Below are 13,263 nucleotides of genomic sequence, written 5' to 3'. Positions count from 1 at the left end.
GTTGTCGGATAAAGCGGACCAAGACGCAGCGGGGAAATGTGCACTCAACTTATTTTTTATTTAGTTGGCAAAGAAGGTGAACCAAAAATAAACCCGTACACAAAACACAATGACGAAACCAGGCCGGTAAGGCATTAAGGCTATACCTAGCACAATCTCCCACAAAACACATACCTATATATAGGACTTTCAATCAGAGGCAACTAAAAACACCTGCCTCCAATTGAGAGTCCAACACCCAATTCCCTAGACATAGAAATACTAAACTAGAGAGAACATAGAAATACAAAAAACATAGAACATAACCCAAAACCTGGAAATAATAAATCAAACACCCTTCTAAACAAACCACCACCCCGAACCACATAAAACAAATACCCTCTGCCACGTCCTGACCAAACTACAATAACAAATAACTCCTATTACTGGTCAGGACGTGACAATTCTATTGCTGTATTTACGCAGTATAACTCTTTTCCCCATAGACAAATAAAATCACTGAATGGTTTTAACTATTGTAGATGCGTCCAGTTTATAGAATAAGAAGTGGTTGGTCAATGGGCACTAGCTTAGTTGGTAAACAAAGACACTGCAATAACATTATCTATGGCGGATTTGTATTCCAGCCTCAGTTTCTCATCCGTTCCTCTGACTTCAATCACCAGACTAGTGTTAACTGATACTACTGTGTTTTGATGGAACCAAATAGACTGACAGACTACAGGACACAATGGTTGAGAGTGATTGATAGCACTTGTATGTGTACAGGTGAACAGTCCATGTACATCTGTTGAGTGTCTGGTCTCCTATTTATTATGGTCTCCTGCTTTTTAGATTATGCTTGTAATTACGCAGTGTAAAATTGTATTTGCTTTGTAAGAAGCTGCATTTATTACCAGTAAGTATTGTATTTCAACATTTTCAATATTTTGAAAAGATTTCCACACTAAGATAACCATACGTATTTATATTTCCGTACCGCGGGGGTCTTTCTGATTGTAATTCATGGGAGAATCGGTATCAGACAATTCATTATGGAGCTACGGGCTCTAATGGAACAGTTGAAATAATGGATAATGATAACTTAACTCCTTGTGCAAGCAAACTTCAAGATGATCTGCAGAATTTTGTGATTCATTTAAAAGCTTTTAAAGTGACTGTAAGGTGAATTGTACAGTTTTATGAGCAGTGTTGTAGAATATGAATCCAATATGCTTGTATGGGTTGGCAAAAGGGACATTATTGTTGATTATACCTCAGCTGTTAAATAGCTTACACTAAAATGGGTCTGTAGTGAGTTTCAATACAGAGCACAACTATCATACATGTGACTATAATGATATTATAGAATATGAAAGATTTCATCATAGTCTATAATAGCTCAGAAACATAAAACATAAAATATTGAGCGAAGTGCAAGAAGTGTTTGTTTTGTTTTCCAATTTGGAATGTTCGAACGCGAACAGAAAATGCCCCCCCCCCCCTCAGTGTTTGGAATGTATCTGCCTGTATGAGCAGATAAAACAGGATGTTTCCCATTGAGCCTTGTCCCCAGGAAGTGGAAAACACACTTCCTGTTGATTGATAAATCAATATACCCTTGATTGCCCATAAAATGACTCCTTGGCAATTGCATTGGCGCTCAATCATGAAATCCTGTTTGTCAGATCTTGCATGCTTGGTTATGTTTTACTGGCAACTCAGCAGGCAGTGGCATCCATATACTGTTTTGGGAAAGGGAAACTGTCCTACATGGTGACCCACCATTCTGAGGTGTGAAATGTATTGTTTCACTTACTACACGCTAGCTAATGTGATTAAGCCCCACAGTGAGGTGTAAATAGTGTTCCCAGTGGCCAGGTTTCCATCTAATTGGCAACAGATTTTCATGCAAATATAAAAAAAATCTGCATAAAGAAAATATGCTTTTTTTCATCAGTGGTGTGTTTCCAGCAAACGGACTTGTTGCTGATAAAAAAAATCAGCGTGTGACGAGGTAGCGCACAAAAAAGTACTTTTTCGCTTAAGTTTTCATTTACAGAATCAAAATCTAAAGTTCAATGTGTTTCCATCGCATTTTAAACTCTTAAAAAAAAAGTTTACATGATGAGATGAATATGGATACTTTTTATCAAGCATCGATCATCATATCACCCGAATAAGACCCTCTTTATTTATTGGAAAGGCGTGTGAAGTTCATCAGAATGTATTTAATCTGTAGCCTAATAAACTGCATGGTTTCCCGAGTCGAAGTGGGAGGACCGTACAACATGTCATCGCATGACTCCAAGTTTACTCCGATATGATGGTTATTATATCAATATTTGTGTGTAAAGGCGTTTTCTCCGCCATTTCTAGCATAATTCGTTTTACCGACACAAAACGATCCCACCATGTCGAACAAAGAAATTATCTGTCAACATGTATACAATTTTACCAAAACTTCCTAATTACATCACAGGTTCACAACTGTAATGATTTTTTTAATATGATATGACTTTACTCGCATAAAAACTGGATGGAAACGTGGTTAGTGATTCACAACGTCGCATGGCCAGAAAAGTAGGCAGAGAGACTTGAGTTCAGCTTCATTCCAGATGGAAAGGGATTGAAAGGTTCATTCAAAAGCATTCCTAACGGTGAAAACATATTTTCACCCCCTGCTCTCAGTATCTCAGAGGTGAAAGTGTTTCTAAAATAGATTCAATTGCAGTATGTTTTCCAAATAAATGTTATTCAGTCTTATCAAATGGCAAGTTGTAATCTATTTTGTTGTTCTGTAGTTTAATGGTGTTGAGCTTAAATGCAGATGTTTAATTCTACATTTGTTTGTGTGTTTGTATTATTGACAAGCATCTATCTTACAGGAAAAGGACGATATGTTTAGAAATATGAAAAAGGATTGATTGTAGATTTGTTACTTTGCCTATAGTATGTCTAACCAGTGTTGTTCTAATTTATTTTTCTAAATAAATACATTTTACTTAATGTATTCTCCACCTTGTGATGCACCAGTATTTTTGAAGTATTGTACAAATACAAAAGGTAAATAAAAGATTCAATGTGAGAAGTTTTTACAGCTTAGGTCTACATAGATCTCATAATTACTATGATTTCAAATGTAAAATTGCAATTACACCACTCTGCACAGTATGTGGTTGTTGTAACTTCCTCACCATTAGAGGATTCTCCAGTGTCTTTTTTCCCTTTCCCCGCTCCCTGTCAGCAGTCATTACCTCATTGACTTCTCTCCCTGGAGGTCCGGTGTGGAACACTGTTATCAAGAGGCTGCTGTGTGAAGACATGCACCTGGCGCACACACACACACACACACACACACACACACACACACACACACACACACACACACACACACACACACACACACACACACACACACACACACACACACACACACACACACACACACACACACACACACACACACACAGGTCTTCCCTTAAAACCTCTGATCTCCTGAGCCGGGCGAGGGACACTTGCGGGTGGCTGGGCCTTGTGGAACAGCAGATTTATGGCCCCAAGTAGTGAATTTAGGGATGAAGAATCATGGATGGCTTTGTTATCCTCTTTGTTCTCGTTAAATACCCTCTGAGCCCAAAGTATGTGGCCACTAGCAGAACTGACCTATTCTTCTCTGATAGGAGGTTGAACTGCAAAACACCTATAGGATCAATACTCAGAGCCATACAGTTGATGAAAATAGTCTCCACAAAATATATCTCATAGTTACATATTTGGCTTGAAATGGCGTGTTGTGGCTTTCTTTGTTAGTGTGTGTGCGTGTGTGTTTGCGTGTATATGCGTGTGACTGCAAGTGCGTGAGGGAATAGGACAGGGTGAGAGGGAGTGAAAGAAGGATAGAGGGTGAGAGGGAGACAGGGAAAGAGTTATGCAGGTTCTTTTTAAAGCATTCCCTCCGTAGATAAGTGTTAGGAAATCTCGGATGACAAAAGCAGTGGGCCTGTACACCCTTAAGTGTGTGAACTGATAAACGAATGTGTATGATAAAATGAGTTTCCATTGCACTTGACATTGGCATCCTAAACCTTTTCATGTTGCTAATTGAACATTGACCCAAAGAAGGAATGTGTTGATGTCGGATACGGTCTCCTGACAAATAATGGAAGGTATTTGAAGTTGGTGGATGAAGATATCCCTCTAGTGGTGTAGGGGCTGTGCTTTGGAAAAGTAGGTGGGGTTATATCCTGCCTGTTTGGCCCTGTCCGGGGGTATCGTCGGACAGGGCCACAGTGTCTCCCAACCCCTCCTGTCTCAGCCTCCAGTATTTATGTTGCAATAGTTTGTGTCGGGGGGCTAGGGTCAGTCTGTTATATCTGGAGTATTTCTCTTGTCTTATAAGGTGTCCTGTGTGAATTTAAGTATGCTCCCTCTAATTCTCTCTCTCTCTTTCTCTCAGAGGACCTGAGCCCTAGGACCATGCCTCAGGACTACCTGGCCTGATGACTCCTTACTGTCCCCAGTCTACCTGGTCATGCTGCTGCTCCAGTTTCAACTGTTCTGTCTGCGGCTATGGAACCCTGATCTGTTCACTGGACGTGCTACCTTGTCCCGGACCTAGGGATGAAGAATTATGGATGGCTTTGCTATCCTCTTTGTTCTCATTAAATACCCTCTGAGCCCAAAGTATCTGGCCAATGGCCAAAACCTGCTGTTTTGGACTCTCTCTCTACTGCACCCGCTGTCTCGAACTCTGAATGATCGGCTATGAAAAGCCAACTGACATTTACTCCTGATGTGGTGACCTGTTGCACCCTCTACAACCACTGTGATTATTATTATCTGACCCTGCTGGTCATCTATGAACGTTTGAACATCTTGGCCATGTTCTGTTATATTCTCCACCCGGCACAGCCAGAAGAGGACTGGCCACCCCTCAGAGCCTGGTTCCTTTCTAGGTTTCTTATTAGGTTCTGACCTTTCTAAGGGAGTTTTTCCTAGCCACCGGGGTTTTAGACTGGATTTCTGTACAGCACTGTGACAACGGCTGATGTAAAAAGGGCTTTATAAATACATTTGATTGAATGTGATTGACTGATATTTCACCAACAGCAGTTTTCACCGACATCATTAAAAAATCTATAAAATAAAGCATAGCTTGATCCAACTATGAAGAGACATGCAGTCATGAGACATTTTTTATTTATTTAACTAGGCAAGTCAGTTAAGAAAAATGTCTTATTTACAATGACAGCCTAGGAACAGCGGGTTAACTGACTTGTTCAGGGAATGACAGATTTTTACCTTGTCAGCTCGGGGATACGATCTAACAACTTTTGGGTTACTGGCCCAACACCCTAACCACTAGGCTACCTGCTGGTTACTGGCCCAACACCCTAACCACTAGGCTACCTGCTGGTTACTGGCCTAACACCCTAACCACTAGGCTACCTGCTGGTTACTGGCCCAACACCCTAACCACTAGGCTACCTGCTGGTTACTGGCCCAACACCCTAACCACTAGGCTACCTGCTGGTTACTGGCCCAACACCCTAACCACTAGGCTACCTGCCGCCTCCCATGACATGCAGTCATGACTTCTCATCAATATTGCGCTAAGACTATCTGGATACATCGGTTTTTACAAACCGCTAATTTCATCAGATCTGCCTTGGCGAGTCTGTAACATTCTAATTCTACTGAATATGCAAAATGATTTATTTCAACACATGTACATTGGGGCTCTGGCATTGCTTGCTTGCTGCTTGCTTGCTAATCATGTCCCTGATAATGGATTCACACTATCAGTCACACATTACAGAACATGGGATGGGAAAATGAGAGAGATTGCCTAAGGGCTGAACCTGCCAATCAACTGTCCATTTACTGTGAACACTGAGGCTGTACGCGCTTTAAGTTTTAACAGTGGCCAAGTAGCCTACTGTGGCTATTTGATTTACATTTACATTTACATTTAAGTCATTTAGCAGACGCTCTTATCCAGAGCGACTTACAAATTGGTGCATTCACCTTATGATATCCAGTGGAACAACCACTTTACAGTAGTGCATCTAAATCTTTTAAGGGGGGGTTAGAAGGATTACTTTATCCTATCCCAGGTATTCCTTAAAGAGGTGGGGTTTCAGGTGTCTCCGGAAGGTGGTGATTGACTCCGCTGTCCTGGCGTCGTGAGGGAGCTTGTTCCACCATTGGGGTGCCAGAGCAGCGAACAGTTTTGACTGGGCTGAGCGGGAACTGTGCTGCCTCAGAGGTAGGGAGGCGAGCAGGCCAGAGGTGGATGAACGCAGTGCCCTTGTTTGGGTGTAGGGCCTGATCAGAGCCTGAAGGTACGGAGGTGCCGTTCCCCTCACAGCTCCGTAGGCAAGCACCATGGTCTTGTAGCGGATGCGAGCTTCAACTGGAAGCCAGTGGAGAGAGCGGAGGAGTGGGGTGACGTGAGAGAACTTGGGAAGGTTGAACACCAGACGGGCTGCGGCATTCTGGATGAGTTGTAGGGGTTTAATGGCACAGGCAGGGAGCCCAGCCAACAGCGAGTTGCAGTAATCCAGACGGGAGATGACAAGTGCCTGGATTAGGACCTGCGCCGCTTCCTGTGTGAGGCAGGGTCGTACTCTGCGAATGTTGTAGAGCATGAACCTACAGGATCGGGTCACCGCCTTGATGTTAGTGGAGAACGACAGGGTGTTGTCCAGGGTCACGCCAAGGTTCTTAGCACTCTGGGAGGAGGACACAAGGGAGTTGTCAACCGTGATGGCGAGATCATGGAACGGGCAGTCCTTCCCCGGGAGGAAGAGCAGCTCCGTCTTGCCGAGGTTCAGTTTGAGGTGGTGATCCGTCATCCACACTGATATGTCTGCCAGACATGCAGAGATGCGATTCGCCACCTGGTTATCAGAAGGGGGAAAGGAGAAGATGAATTGTGTGTCGTCTATTTGATCATAATGTAGGCTTACCAGATTGGCCTACCATTAAAAACAATGGAGAAAATGCCTCCCATAACATTTTATCATGGAAATAGATGTTCTATCGTTCAGCCTATAGTAGCAGCAAATGTGTGGTGTTCAATGTGTGCCTAAATTCCATGAGACTTGAAAAAACATGCAGGGCTTGACATTAACCTGTTTATCCACTTGTCCTTCAGACAATGACGTGACTGAAAATGTTGTTCTGTTGTTTGATGCAAGAAACCACTTTACAAAACAAAATCCATTATTATTCCCATATCATTATTACAGAGAATCAGACAAATTATGATACCCTCTGCCTATTGGCTAATTATCTTATTCAAGCCTGTCTCAAAATACAACACTGCCCCTTTAAGACAAAAAGAGCTCTTTACCTGACCGGCTTTTCAAAGATGTCTAGAAATGTACCTGTTTTGTGCTCTTATAGGAAACAATCACAGCCCTATTACTGACTACAAATTATCTATAACTGGGATAATAACTCACTAACTAGCAAAGGATATGAACAAAATGTGCACACGTGGCTACATGCAGCTTTTGCTTTGAACTCAAAACCAGCCCATCTACTCACTGCAAATTAAATTGTTCTTTAAAGCAAACATATTTGTTGATCTTTTGTTAATAAAATAATTGTTTTGCTCCCGGATCCCTTAGTATGATTTAAATGATAGTTTTTAATCCCGGTACTGAGTTAATGTAGAACGGCTAATTGTACAGCTAATAGGCTATGTGTTTGTAGATCGACTAAGGTGAATTAGGTTGAAGCTACTGCAACTAATATCCGGACCTCACTAAAACTCAGACCCTGGCTACGGTCCTGAACACTTCATTTGACAAATAACATTTGTATATCGACTGCAAAGGTCTGTTCTTTTTAAAAGTAATTATTTCCACATTCAAATGACATGCTCAGTAATAAGTGGTTATGCCCATAGACCTAGAAGAACAAGAAAATTACAGCTACTCCAGGATAGCTCCAACTCGCACTATTACACATGAAGAATGATCAACAAGAAGATTACAGTGTCCAAAAAGGCCCTACTAGAGAAATATGAAGTCTGAAATGAAATAACTTTGTTAATATGGGTGATTGTTAATGGGACAATTGATAGCTAGTAGTTTTTTAGGGTAATATAAAAAAATAACTGTGGTGCACACCGTTATAAACTTAGCATTCAATTTATCGTTGTCGTGATAATTCAGTCAATTTATTGTGATATGGATCTTGGTCCATATCGCCCAGCTCTAGTATTTACACCCTCACTCTCTCTGAATCATTTATAATGATTTTCCTTACCGATGGAATTGACAACCATGAAGAATCATGGACTTTTCTTCTCCGTTTGGATTCCCCCCACAGAGAGGTGCTCAGAGCTCAGGGCCTGGGAGGCATGTGATGCATCCAGGGCTGACATGGAGGAGATCAGACCCCTGTGCACATTCATTCCTCATTGATCCCAGGACTGCTGTGACTGACACATCTGGGTTCTGCTGGCGTTTCTGAGGAGGTAAGCTATACAGAATCAATGCATGAAAAAATTCAGCCATTATTTTATGTCATTATCACACCTGGAATAGAAAATGCCATATTCAGCATTTTCTTGACATATCATTTTCATCAAGCTGACAGTCATCTCCCCTGCAATGAGATGAATAAATACTTGAATCGATACCTATACTGAATTTACCTGCCTAGTGCCTACTGTTAATTTGACAACATTGACACCAAACCTGCATACTGTAATCTCTCTGAACAGATTCTTGTGGACAGATGAAAACAGTAAATGACTAACTTTCGCGAGAGAATTTGACTTCTGGGTAACTGAGATTATGCATACAGTGAGTCTGAAGCATGGTTATTGTGATTAGCAGTTTAGTCTTAAATCTGATTGGTCATTTGACAGGTGTGAAATTGTCTGACTTCTATCTATATCAATAGTCAGCCTCTTTTTTCATGTATGTTTTCGTGCTTCAACATGTGTCTCTGACATGGCCCATAGATAAAGGACTACTGTCGCTTTAATAATTCCACTTTAATCAAAATCCCCAGTTAATCCCCCTCCCTTTTACCAGGAGCTGACGTAGCCTGTGGTCCCGGGGATCGGATGAGGCTGTCCCGAGTGACATAGCTGCGACACAAGAGGGGACGGAGAGGAGAACCGCAAATAACAACGGCAGGTAGTAAAAGCCGTCAGCGTGTTTAGAGCGTTTACCGTGAGCCATGAACTGAATGGAATTACAAGCAGTTGTAGCTCTTTACAATAATCTGTCGCGTATGCAACAGGTTTACTGCACCGGACCTCATGTTTGTTTGTCACAACAGCCATAAACTTTCACTTTCTCCGGTTTTACATGCACGAGTTTGAACTGAAAATCCCATTAAATGATTCCTATTATGCTGCATCTCATCTAGGAATTCTTTGGCGTCACCAACTGTGGGATGGTGCACGTGTCACCTGTAACTTTCAGTGGGGGAATCTTCTTCTTCGTTGGGGTTTTATGGCGGTGTACATAACAGTATTACCTGTAGACTAGACCGGGCACGCGCGTCTGCGTGCGCCATTGCGCGCATGTTGATTTTGTCAATCCACACCAGATGCGATCAGGACACGCAGGTTGAAATATCAAAACGATCTCTGAACCAACTATATTCATTTGGAGACAGGTCTAAGCACATGAAACGTTCATGGACATTTAGCTAGCTAGCATGTTGTTGCTAGCTAATTTGTCCAGGGATTTGTCCTGGGAAATGCACAAGGTCCTTTTTTTTTACTGGATCATTGTAGAATTTTGACCCATTTTGAGTCAACACAATATCGTGTGTTCTCTACTCAACAATTAATCTACAGATAAACAGGGAAACCTATTTAGTTTCTAAGACTTTATATGGCGGTTGGCAACCAACTTTAAGGTGCATTACCACCACCAACTGGACTGGAGTGTGGACCTCAGTTCATCTTTCAATGGCAGAGGTGGGACTTGCAGCACCTCAGAAATAGAACCAATCTCTATTTTAGCACCTGTATACACAGAGGCGCGTTAGCAGTTTGGATGAAATGATTGAATAACGTCTATGTGTACATTTATTTTGTTATGCTCGTGCACTGTGTTGTGTGCCGTGTGGTCAGCATGTTATGTGCATTACTTCTCCTTCAGTATGGAATAATTGTTTAGGTGTGTTTACGGTGGGGTGGGCATTTCTTGGGCGAGGGTGAACCGATTTCCATGTGTGCACTGCAAATCAAATGTTATTTGCCTCGTGCTTCATAAACAACAGGTGTAGACGAACAGTGAAATGCTTATTTATGAGTCCTTTTCCAACAATACAGAGTTAAAAATAGAACATCGAAATAGTAACACGAGGAATAAATACACAGTGAATAACAATAGAAATAGCATGGCTATATACAGGGAGTACTGAGTCTGAGTCTATGTGCAAGGGGTACGAGGTAATTGAGGTAGTAGCTATGTACATATAGGTATGGGCAACGTGACTAGGCGACAGGATAGATAATAGACTGAGCTGTAGCAGCAGCATATGTGGAGTGTGAAAGTCTATGCCATTATACATGTGTGCCCATGTTATGTGTTTGTGTTGGGGTGTCAGTGTAAGTATGTGCAGTGTGTGCATAAAGTCAGTGCAACATAATTAGTTAAAAAAAGCAGAGAGAGCAGTCTGTGGCTTGGGTGGCATGAGTCTTTGAAAATATTTTGGGCAGGGAGCTCGGCCCAGTGATGTACCGGGCCGTACACACTACACTCTGTTGTGCCTTGCGGTCGGGTGCCTTGCAATTGCTGTACCAAGCGGTGATGCAGCCAGTCAAGATGCTTTCAATGGTGCAGCTGTAAAACCTTTTGAGGATCTGAAGGCCCATTTCAAATCCTTTCAGCCTCCTGAGGGGGAAGAGGAGCAGTTAATTTCTTAGTGATGTGGACATTGAGGATCTTGAGGCTCTCGACCCGCTCCACTACAGCCCCATTGATGTGGATGGGGGCGTGCTCGCACCTCCATTTTCTGTAGTCCATGAACAGCTCCTTTGTGTTGCTGATGTTGAGGGAGAGGTTGTTGTTCTGACACCACACTGCCAGGTCTCTGACGTCCTCCCGAGGGCTGCCTCACCATCGGTCGGTGATTTGATTTGATTTTATGTCGTCAGCAAATGTGATGGTGTTGAAGTTGTGCATGGCCATGCAGTCATGGGTGAACAGGGAGTACAGGAGGGGACTAAGCACACACCCCTGGGGGTGCACACTCCATGTCAATGGTCAGCGTGGCGTATGTGTTGTTGCCTACCCTCTCCACCTTGGGCCGGCCCATCAGGAAGTCCAGGACCTAGTTGCAGAAGGAAGTGTTCAGTCCCAGGGTCCTGAGCTTGGTGATGAGTTTGGAGGGGACTATGGTATTGAATGCTGAGCTGTAGTCCATGAACAGCATTCTTACATAAGTATTCCTTTTGTCCAGACGGGTGAGGACAGTGTGGAGTGCAATAGTGATTGCGGATCTGTTGGGTTGGTATGCAAATTGGGGTCTAGGGTGTCTGGGATGATGGTGCTGATGTGAGCTGTTCAAAGCATTTCATGGCTATAGATGTGAGTGATACGTTGCGATAGTCATTTAGGCAGGTTACGCTAGCATTCTTGGGCACCGGGACAGTGGTGGTCTGCTTGAAACAAGTTGGTATTACAAACCGGGTCAGGGATAGATTGAAAATGTAATTGAAGACACTTGCCAGCTGGTCAGCTCTAAGTACGTGTCCTGATATTCCTGTCAGGCCCCACGGCCTTGCAAATGTTAACCTGTTTAATGGTCTTACTGACATCGGCTACGGAGAGCAAGATCGCACAGTTTTCAGGAACAGCTGTTGCTCTCATGCATGGTTCATTGTTGCTTGCCTCGAAGCGAGCATAAAAGGCATTTAGCTCGTCTGGTAGGCTCGTGTCACTGGGCAGCTCTCTGCTGTGTTTCCCTTTATAATCAGTGTTAGTTTGCAAGCCCTGCCACATCCGACGAGCGTCAGAGCTGGTGTTGTAGGATTCCATTTTAGTCTTATTGAAGCTTTGCCTGTTTGATGGCTCGTCAGGGGTCTTAATGGGATTTCTTACAAGCGTCCAGATTAGTGTCCCGCTCCTTGAAAGCTGCAGCTTTACCCTTTAGCTCAGTGCGGATATTGCCTGTAATCTATGGCTTCTGGTTGGGATACAGTGCCTTCGGAAAGTATTCAGGCCGCTTGACTTTTTCCACATTTAGTTACGTTACAGCCTTGTTCTAAAATTGATTTAATCATTTTTTCCCCGTCATCAATCTACATACAATACCCCATAATGACAAAGCAATAACAGGTTTTTAGAATTTTTTGCTAATTTATAAAAAATATAAAATAACATTTACATAAGTATTCAGACCCTTTACTCGGTGCTTTGTTGAAGCACCTTTGCCAGCGATTAAAGCATTGAGTCTTCTTGGGTATGACGCTACAAGCTTGGCACACCTGTATTTTGGAGTTTCTCCCATTCTTATATGCAGATCCTCTCAAGCTCTGTCAGTTTGGTTGGGAAGTGTTGCTGCACAGCTATTTTCAGGTATCTCCAGAGATGTTAGATCGAGTTCAAGTACAGGCTCTGGCTGGGCCACTCAAGGACATTCAGAGACTTGTCCGAAGCCACTCCTGTGTTGTCTTGGCTGTATGCTTAGGGACGTTGTCCTGTTGGAAGGTGAACCTTCACCCCAGTCTGAGGTCCTGAGTGCTCTGGAGCAGGTTTTCATCAAGGATCTCTCTGTACTTTACTCCGTTCATCTTTTCCTCGATCCTGACTAATCTCCCAGTCCCTGCCACTGAAAAACATTTCCACAGCATGATGCTGCCACCATCATGCTTCATCGTAGGGATGGTGCCACGTTTCCTCCAGACGTGACCCCTGGCATTCAGGCCCAAAGAGTTCAATCTTGGTTTCATCAGAACAGAGAATCTTGTTTCTCATGGTTTAAGAGTCTTTAGGTGCCTTTTGACAAACTCCAAATGTGCTGTCCTGTGTCTTTTACTGAGGAGTTGCTTCCGTCTGGCCGCTCTACCATAAAGGCCTGATTGGTGGAGTGCTCTAGAGATGGTTGTGCTTCTGGAAGGTTCTCCCATCTCCACAGAGGAACTCTGGAGCTCTGTCAGAGTAACCATCGTGTTATTGGTCACCTCCCTGACCAAGGCCCTTCTCCCCCGATTGAGCAGTTTGGCCGGGCGGCCAGTTCTAGGAAGAGTCTTGGGGGTTCCAAAATTCTTCCATTTAAGAATGATGGTGGCCACTA

This window comes from Salmo trutta, chromosome 18 (genome assembly GCF_901001165.1).
Source record: "Salmo trutta chromosome 18, fSalTru1.1, whole genome shotgun sequence".
NCBI lineage: Eukaryota > Metazoa > Chordata > Actinopteri > Salmoniformes > Salmonidae > Salmo > Salmo trutta.
This window is presented reverse-complemented; position numbering follows the sequence as displayed.